General features: G+C 34.1%; 1 long non-coding RNA gene across 1 annotated transcript; it reads left to right on the forward strand.

Moving 5' to 3' along the window:
- Positions 1-785: 785 nt before the first annotated feature.
- On the forward strand, positions 786-5,406 carry LOC147542557 (uncharacterized). Its single transcript, XR_015239674.1, has 3 exons — positions 786-1,008; positions 3,185-3,287; positions 4,925-5,406. It is a non-coding gene; the product is annotated as an uncharacterized LOC147542557 (long non-coding RNA).
- Positions 5,407-10,087: the final 4,681 nt, after the last annotated feature.

A 10,087-nucleotide genomic window follows, 5' to 3' on the forward strand; every position in this document is an offset into this window, starting at 1 on the left:
ATCCTTTGTCAATTGTGGCTTGTTTAGAGGAACTATGATGTCAATGTCGTCGAAACAATGGATATTTCAAATTTGCCCCCTACTATTGATCAATTAGGTCGTTTGGTCTAGTGGTTAAGTCATGCTATATTCTTTTATGGTAGAAATGCTCTTATCTTATCTTACATTTTTAAGGTTTGCAAAGAGAGGAGGGTAAGAGAAAGATTTCACCCTTCTTCATCCTAAACTTTTATATATTTCATTTTTCACCATATGTACATCCAAGCAAAGATATAAGGGACGTTGATGAACAACTATTTTGTCTCGTGCATAGCTTTAACACCAGTCCCTCTCCCTCGGGAGATTTCGAGGCAGAGAGAGTCGACGACCTCTACTCTCAAGAAATTGAAAGAAAGACTTTCTCTCTCTCTCTCTTTCAGATCTAAAGAGAGACGACATAATTTAAAAAAAAAAAAAACGAGAACATAACAAATTAGAATAATTTTTAAAAACACAAGTGACATAATCAACTAGCATAACTACAACTACTATTTCAATCTCAAAACTGCTTATATTTAAGTCTACTTGTAAAATTGACAACGGATCCATCGGGCCAAAAACCCTTTTACGTCAATATAAGGTCTCAACTCTCATGTGCCCACGGAAAATCGAGCTGGGCCAAGGGGTCTTAGGAACTATGGAATAAGAAAATGATCAAGGATGTGATATTTAGGACAGAAATATACGTACAAATTTTGAAAGGAACAGTCCGATCTCACTCGCACGAGCCGCACAACTCATTTGGCGGGAAACCTCAATTTCCCACCCACCACCACAAGTTCAAGAAGAAGACTCCCTTATAAATCTTAGCAAGCATTTTAAATTATGGCGGGATTTCTTCGTTCCATATCACGGTCTTCTACTCTATCTAGGGCTTCTTGAATTTCCCAGAGCCGGAGACGGTTCTCACCGATGTTTAAAGCAGCCTCTGGGAACGCTCGGAACATCGCCAAAGCCCTAATTTACTAGGTAGCGTCGTCTTCTTAGTTTTTGTTCCTCTTCTAATCAGGTCTTAGTTATAAGCCCTGAATGATGAATAATATCCCAGTATATACTGATGTGCGTAAATGTTCTGTTACAAAACCCTAGAAATCAAACCTTTTACTGATCATTGCTCTTCATTGTTTTGTATTAGATGAATAAAAATCTGAATCTCGATCTCTAGATTCATTAACGAAGTTATTTGATTGCCATTACTAACGTTTTAGGGTTTAATTTCATGGATAGATGATTCAGAAACGAAATTGGGCTAAATAATTATTGATTGTTTTGTTATCTTCTAGATTTCAGCTGATGCAAAGTGTGTCTAACTTTAAAACTCCTGAATTTTACAAATCATGGAAAATTATCAAATGAGAATGAAATTTGTAATCAAATAAGAATACATTTAGCTTATTTTACCCAAACGCCTCGCTACAGCTTTTGGAGACAAAAAAAGCTCTTTTATTATGTCTTACCAAACAACAAAAACTTCTTATTATTAAGCGTTTTTTTTATGGGCTAATTAAAAAGCTCTTAAAAATAAGCTATATGTGTATCCAAATGAGGCCTACTAGGTATACTTTTATTTTTTGACTTGTTGGAGGACTTCATCGTTTCAATCTCAGCTTGTAAGAAGCATCTTTTGATCTTTCAATGTTGTATTCTGCGAAGTTTAATTTCCATGCTATATATTTAGTTTCCGAGGAGTTCGATTTTTAGTTTTGAATTTCAGTACACAAAGTTTGATATGAAATTTGGGGAATAGTTTATTTTCTTTTCACATTATAGGCGAAGTTGAGGACCATTTAGTGAAGAGAGTTGAACTGAGTGAACAAATAATATAGGATTATAAGAGATCAAAACCTTGTTAGGAAGAAGAAGTTCCCGTTGTGGCAAAAACACTGATTTCATACTTCAGTATCTTGAGTTCTTAAAAAGAGGTGTCTCAACTTCCTTAGTGCACGATCAAGTGGAGTTCTGAAAAGCTGATAGAAATACTCTATTCAATTCGAGACCCCCACCCCTCGTTCGACTGAATTAGACTTGATCATGGTGGAGAGATGGCACCTTGAGAAGATCCATCCTCCAAATTAAGTTGCATAAGATTACATAACCAAAATGACCCGTGGTGAAACAAGAGGTATTATATATATATATATATATATATATATATATATATAACCAGTTTTCAAACACCAAGAGGGGTACTAGTACTCCGTATACTCTACGAGTAAGTGCAGTGGAATCACTTCCACTAGCACGTAATTCCTCAGTGTTATATCTCTCCAATGTTGTGAAAATGTCTGTCTGTTCGCCGTTACTCTATTTGCCACTAGCAGCAATAACTTTAGAAAACTAGAAACCCGAGGGGTTCACCCGCTACTAAGTGATTTTGATTGTCTGAACGACTTGGTTTTTTATTCAGTTAGTTTGGTAAGTAGAATTGACAAATCAGTTGCACTATCTTAAATTGGTCAATCGAGGTGTGGTTTTTTTGACGTGTGCTATACGGCTTATTTTGGATCTTGTTGTTGTTCCGTCTTAAAAGCCTAACTTTCCCTTAGGGCTTAGGGTTTAATCATGTTTTTTTCCCTCGTCATCCTTATGTTTTTCCTTCTAATGTCTTTCTGAATTTAAGCTAATGTGTAATAGTTTTTCTTCTTTGAAGATTAATGGTAATGCTAATCAATAAACCAATTTTCATGATTTCATTATAGTTAATGGAATTCGTAATAAGAGGACCCATAGGTTAAATCCCGATGTATGTGCATTAATGTAACTTGTCACCATCATTCACCAACTCAGTGGACGAGATCATTTCATTTAAATCTAGCAGCTGGCGAAAGCAGGAGTCCTCTGTACCAAACTGGACTACATGTTGACAATCATTTTGTCAAATTATCTTTATTGTTATCGTAAACTGTTAAACTGATTGTATTTCAAAAGTACTGCTATCTTGGATTTAGCCAGGGTTCTCATACACCTAATCGTAACTCCAAGCACTATTTTACTTAATAAGTTGGAATTTTTGTCATGTATGAAAACTGAAGTAGTGCTAGGGGTGAAAATTCTGTTATCTTTTTTTATGAATGCATTTCTGTTCCCGTTGTCGTAGGCCGCTAGTTTTTTTTTTTCCAACTCATTTTCCGTCACTTCCATGCAGTTGCTATACGGAGCTCAAATTCTCGGATAGGTTCTCATCAGGTTGCATTGGAGGAGCTTGTTTGAAAATTGGACGGGAAACTTCGAAACTCTCACTGATTAAGGTACAAACTCTGCTGCTGTTTTCATTTTTCAGCTGCTTTTGCCTTCGCGAAATCATGATGCCTATAGAACTTCCGCAATTAGGAAAACGCAGTAAGTTACTATCTGCAAGCTGATGCATAGTTGTGGACCTATGGTTTGTGATCAAGAAATTTTATATGCACACACTATTTTGTTATATACATACATCTATGGTATTTTTTGGCCAAGTTCAGGAAGATGTGTGTGCATATAAAATTTCCCTTCTATGATTTAGATTACCGAAAAGGAAGCCTGTAAACATTTTGGAAGAAACATAGTGTGGAACAAGCTTAAGCCCATGGTAAATTCGGTGGACCTGGTAATTTTTTTTTGGACATAAAGGCTGTGGGAGATTTTAGAGGAGCCCCAAACAATTGCTATAAGCGGTCCTTATAGCCAAATTTTGTGGGGGTAATGCATTTGGACTGTGTTCGCCTATAGCGACTTTGGACCACCTGTAGAATTTCCGGCTGCCCTGAGTGAGTGAGTGTAACGTGGCTAACTAGCTTCTCTTTATGGCCCTGTACTGAACAAGTCTAGGTTAGACACCTCAATTAAGCTAGGGTTTGTACCATTTCCATCTACATGATTTATTGTATAGAGTAAGGGAAAGTGGAGACCAAACTCAAACTCTCGCATTTTCACATATGCAAATGCTTTGTCTAGTGCCTTTTAACCACTCTATCAACCAATTGCTGAACCGTGGCACATTATATCGTCTTAATTATTTCAGCCTATCATAATGAGTTACATTTAAAAATTAGTTACATTGCTTTTTACTCCTAAAATTGCTTAGAACATGAGCATTTTCTTTTACTTGCATTTTACATTTCCACTTGGGTAGTTTGGAAGGGCTATTGCCCTAATATCATTTGAAGGAAATGGGGGACAAACCCTAAAAACTACCCTAACATTATTGGACCAACACATTGATATCTGTAATACAACCATCACTACTTTCCATCTTAAGTTAGATATAATTATTTTGGGGACCATATAAACCTGAGGACCGACTAGTTTTGATATTCTTTTAAGGGTTTTGATATTATCTAGGGTTTGCAGAAAAGGTGACGTGCTAAAGTTCTATTAGTTAGAGAAAGCTGTTCTCTATCTAAAATAGGAAAGTCAAGTCCTCAAAAACCTAGATTGGTTCCTTTTGCTCCAAGTATGTTGTTTGTCCCCCCTTCCTCATGTGGAAATGCTGTAGGATGTGACCTTTTCCTAACAAAGAAATTGGAGTTTGCTAGGGTTTAGTGCGGAACTGTTTTTAAATATTCTATATTGGGTAAGAAAGATCCTCTATTTGAAGAATAACATAAAATATCCAACTTATTCTGCCCCAATTATATGTTATTTTCACCTGAACACTTTTACTAAGGCTATATTTGACATGGGGGAAAACACGATTAATACTCATGAAGTGTGAGCTACTAATTGATTTACTGTTTAGTTTGGTAATATAATTAGTAAGGATTGATTTCGTGTGTCGATTATTTCATTTGCTATCCAAGGGAATAGAATTGCAAACCCTTTCATTGAGTCTGCGATTCTTTTTCGAAGAGAATCATATTCAGTTGGAATTGTTGTATTCTGATGTGTGTTCTCGTGTGCTCAACAGCTTCTCCCAATAGGACACTTGATAATCACGTTCAATTCTCGCGTTCAAGCATAACTAAAAGAAGATTAGTTTTATCCGGACTGTGGATAGACATAAGATCACAATATAGTCATATTTAAAAGAAAGTTTGTTCTAGAATTTTAACTGAGACATTTAAGTTGGTTAGTAGAGTTCTATTAAGAAAAAAATGTTAGTATTTGACTTGAATTTCGGACTCCGACCATAGATCGAATGGTGATCTGGTTGGCGCCAATTGACATGTCCATTTCTTTTTTCACATTGGCTAGCCAATTGGACCCGATCACATCACCATTCAGTTTGTGGTCAGACTCTAAAATCGAGACGAAATAACAATTTTGTTCTATTAACTAGGGTAAATGTGATGATGAAATTACTTTATGTTTTTAATAGAACCCTAAAATTCATTGCTCAAATCATGGTGTTCTGTACATGCATTTCTATATGTTATTTGTGTTTCATCATATTTGGTTCCATGCACTTGGGCACTTAAGTTTGCTGGTCCATTACATAAGGGCAAGATACAGGATTAGGTCATAATATTTTATATACAGTACCTTGGATTTGATTGGTGATGTAAAATTATCTTCTTAAAGAATAGGATCTTTTCTTTTTGCTAATTTTTAAGGTAAACTAATTTTTTTTTTTATATTAGGAGTTTTTTAGCCCCCCTGATAAAAAATTATTAATTATTTATCAATATTAGTTATTTGGATAAGGGCTTAAATAACTCCTTATGATAAATATTGGTAGAGCATTGGAGAGCTAGTCATGATCACCTATGACTCATGGATCACTTTCTGGTGACATCCATCCTTGTCATTGGCATTGCTAAGAAATATGATTTGTTTTACTAATGGAATATTCATCTTCTTGTCCGAAGAGATCCCTCAAGACAAAATCATATATGTAAATATGTACCCACATTAGGAGAGACGCAATGAGATGTTTTAAGAGATTAAATATGTACCTAGAAAAATAAACGAGTAGTATAGTTTTTTTTTTTTTAATAAACCTTTCATTCATCAAAGAACAATGTCCACAATTAGTAACATTACATCAAGGATTACATAATAATTGAACTTGAAAGGGGCAAAAACACATGTTGTCGATATTTTGGACTTATGTTGAATGCACTAAGTCAAAACGCGTCAGTGGTGTTTGCTCTTCTGGTGAATTGAATGGTAATTGAAGGCCTAGATTCTCTTAACGCTTGGTTTCATACTGTTATCTCCGAGGGATGTTGTATATGCCGTCCGAGGAAGAAAATACCAAATCTTTGGAATCAGACTTCAAAATATCTCTTGAATTCTTTGATCCTATTTTAAATCTAACCCCAAACTCCACCGAAATTTGGAGTTCAATAGAAAAGAAAAGAGATTCTAAGAATTACAAGATAGCAACAATAAAGTAACAAAACCCTAAAGGTTACGAATCAAGGACCCTAAAGGTCACGAATTAAGGATCATATAAGATCAACAATAATAAAATTATACTAAATAAGTAGTAATATGACGATACTAGAATGAATGCCATCCGACAGAGATTATGATGTCGATTCTCTTCTCGTGATTTAATACTTGAAACACAGATCTTCGTTATTTTTCATACACAATATGTGCCTCTTTTGATAGATCTATTTTCTCTCTCTAGGAGTACAATCTCAATTCTCAATTAGATAGATTTACCACAATCTTCTAAAGTTCATCTTCATCTTCGTTCAACACTGATGCAAAAATCGATTATCTTTTACTGGATCTAACTTTTGATGGAGAGTTGTCGATTTGGAACTTATTTCTGTCGAATCATGAAGTTTAAAGTGAATATTAACTGAGAAGATGTATAGAAATGGAAGACCAGGGATAGATTTTGGAGTCGGTTTGAGGAATTGTAGGGAGAAAATCAAAGATTCATACGAAAAACCGCCAATAACTGCTCCGGGAAAGGAATTAGGAGGTTGCGCCACCAACCCCTAAAATCCCTCCGCTGCAGAGAGGAATTATTCTAAACCTTCTCTCTTAAAAGTGATACGAACCCGTTTTTAAACGAGTAGTATAGTTGTATAATACTATTTGGAAAGTTTTAGAGGTGCCCTTTATCAGTGTTGAAGTGTCTCTTTCCTACACTAACATCTTCCTTAAATTTGTTTTGAGGGAGATGCTCTTAACAATTACAAAAGGCACCTTTAGAACTTCTCATCTATTTCTTAAATTGTAGTTATAAAATATACTTGCAACAATTATGTTGCGCGACAATATTTAGTTGTTTCAGGTTTGATTTCAGAATAAGTAGAATCTATAGTTATGTTTAGCACACCTTGATGAGTATCAATACCTTGTAGTGACTAGTGACTAGTGACTATTGTAGTTGATTTCTAAAATAAAAAAATGCTGGGCCCCTACAAGACCTCCTTTTTTGGTGTACTAATTTTCTTAGGGTTTTTTGGGCTTACCCCCTCGTCACTAATTGGTAATTGAGTTTACCCCCCTCAATAATGGGTAATTAAGCTTACCCCCTTGGACTTACTATTAGTGACAAAAACACAAAGGCTATGTTTGACGTACGTGAAATAATTGCTACTACCACGAACAACTATTCTTCAATATGATTCATATTAGGGATTCTACCTCATTTTATTGTCTGATTTGGTCAAGAATATGATTAGTAAAGATTGATTTTGTTTATATTAGTTACTTTCTGATTTTATTATCACACACCAAACATATCCTTAGTAGTTTTGACAAAAAATATAAATTGAAGGGGGTAAGCTCAATTACCAATTACTCAAGGGGGTAAACTCAATTATCAATTAATTTTGAGGGGTAAGCTCAAAAAACCCAATTTTCTTTTGTTGCAATTTGGTGTACCAATTCTATGCCCAAAATAGCTTTTTTTTTGTTGAAAACTATGCCCAAAATAGCTAATAACATGAATATGTAAGTAGGGACAAGACGTTTATCATATAGGGAAACAGCAAGGTCATTTTCAAGATTCTAATGTCAAATCAAATCCTACCAAAATGTATAGAATTTCTCAATAATACAAATCCTTCAACATTATCTAATTCCTTACAATTAACTATTCTTTTTAAGATACTGTACAATTTTTTAGAATCACTATTAATAAAAGACATTATAATCCTTTAAACACAAAAAACAAGTTATATTATCTTCACAACCATGAATTGAAATCGATCTATCTTATTGGAATAGATAATGTTTGCAAATACGAAAAGATATCTATGTAGTGAAAGTTAGGTACTGTATACTGTTATTAAATGAATAGATTAACACAGATTACAAAACTTTTAACCCGTCTTAAAATTTTCATTATGATTGATCTTTCTGTATTCATGAAGGATATTTTTATCCCTCACGAGGTCCATATGAGACCAACACAATTAGATGCTTGTGAAATGAAACTACGAATTTTGTATTTTCATTTTCATGCACACTTGTGACTTAGCTAACACTGTTTGGTCGATTTTTATGTATTATATGTGGATAATATGTCATAACTTATTTAAACATAAATAAACATCTAAATCTTAAACAGTTGAAAGCTCATAATCTTGCAACTCTCAACTACCAATAGGGTTTTCAAGAAAAGAAAGAAAAAGAAAACTACCAATAGGGTATTCTTCCTACTATTCAAGCCACTCTCATAAATACTCCATCGGAGTTTTATGTGAGGGTTTTTTTCGGGTAAAAATGACCCAACATTAATTATGTTATCAAAATTGTAATGGTTGAAAACAAAATTACATAGTTATAGTTTATTTGAGTGAAAATCTCACTTTTATTGAGTTGTCACATGTATATCTTGTTACTAATATGCTACCATTTTTTATTTTTCTAATTTACAAGATTACTGATTTTTTTCCGCTACATACCCATACAAATAATGTTACAGGAAAGGCACTATTGTCGTTTTTAAACTTTTCAAAATCCTCCTTCCTCGAATTTAATACATAACAAAGAATACTGATTTGGGTACAACTAGAAAATTGTTTAACTCGTAAGTTGAGACGTTTGACTTTGTCTACTAATCTGGACCCCATTCTTCAAACCACGAGTACTCCTAAACTTTATATAATTATTATCATTCGAAAACAATGGTACAACTTATATGAGCATGAATGAAGTAAACACCATTTTAATAGTTAGTATATGTTTGTATGTATATATTATGACAGTTTATGAATTTGCACTTATCGTATTCATGGGCAGTATGCTCTTTGGGTTAGTTTAATGAAAGTTCAATGGTGTTAAAATCTTTGAAGGTTTGTTGTACATTATTTAGCTCGATACATCATAAAGACATAAATATGCTAAGACATAATATGCTAGTAAATGTTAGTATAAAATGAGTAAAGACCTTCATACGCTATAAGGACAATACAAAAATGCTCTGAAATTTTTATTTTTAATCTTACTCAATAATGAGTTATAAAATTTTATCTCCATTGAAATGGCAACCCTCATACTTTCAAATTTTGAGAGCAAAAATAGATACTCCCTATTACAACGACCAAATTCTGAAAATAATAGTAGTTCTATATGAGTTATATTTTTTTGTGATCAACCATCAACGTATAAGATTCTTTTCTATATCAGCCGTCCACTTGTCACAATATCATATCACATAACCACCCTTCTACCAAAACGTTTCACTTGTTTCTTCTTTGGCTTCTCATTGATCCACGTTTTCTTCTTCTGGAAACTGCATCAGAACTCTTTCCATTCTTAGAAATGATCCCATATAATCATCGTTTATCTTTCATCCATATCTTCTACCGTAAGATCTTATTATCTAAACCATAATTAAAATCAACGGCTAAGATTTCTCTACTTCAAACAACACGATGAGTCAAGGTGTAAGAAAAAAAAAGTCCCTCATAAGCACCGCATACACCGCCCCAAGATAAACTTACGTGTCCTACTTTAGACACAAACTAGACGACACTTAGCGTAATCTGATTGGCTAATTGGATTGGGCCCACATAAAAACCCTAAATGTTTCACGTGGGACCCGTACTGTTTAAGAAGCCACGTTTCATTTTCTGACCAATTAGGGCTTTGAGCTGTTCCTTCCTTCCCTAAACACGTATTTTATGCTCCACGTGGCCTTCTTTCATTTACTATA

This window comes from Eschscholzia californica, unplaced genomic scaffold (genome assembly GCF_041429995.1).
Source record: "Eschscholzia californica isolate CP2 unplaced genomic scaffold, dmEscCali1.0.p SCAF_4, whole genome shotgun sequence".
Taxonomy (NCBI): domain Eukaryota; kingdom Viridiplantae; phylum Streptophyta; class Magnoliopsida; order Ranunculales; family Papaveraceae; genus Eschscholzia; species Eschscholzia californica.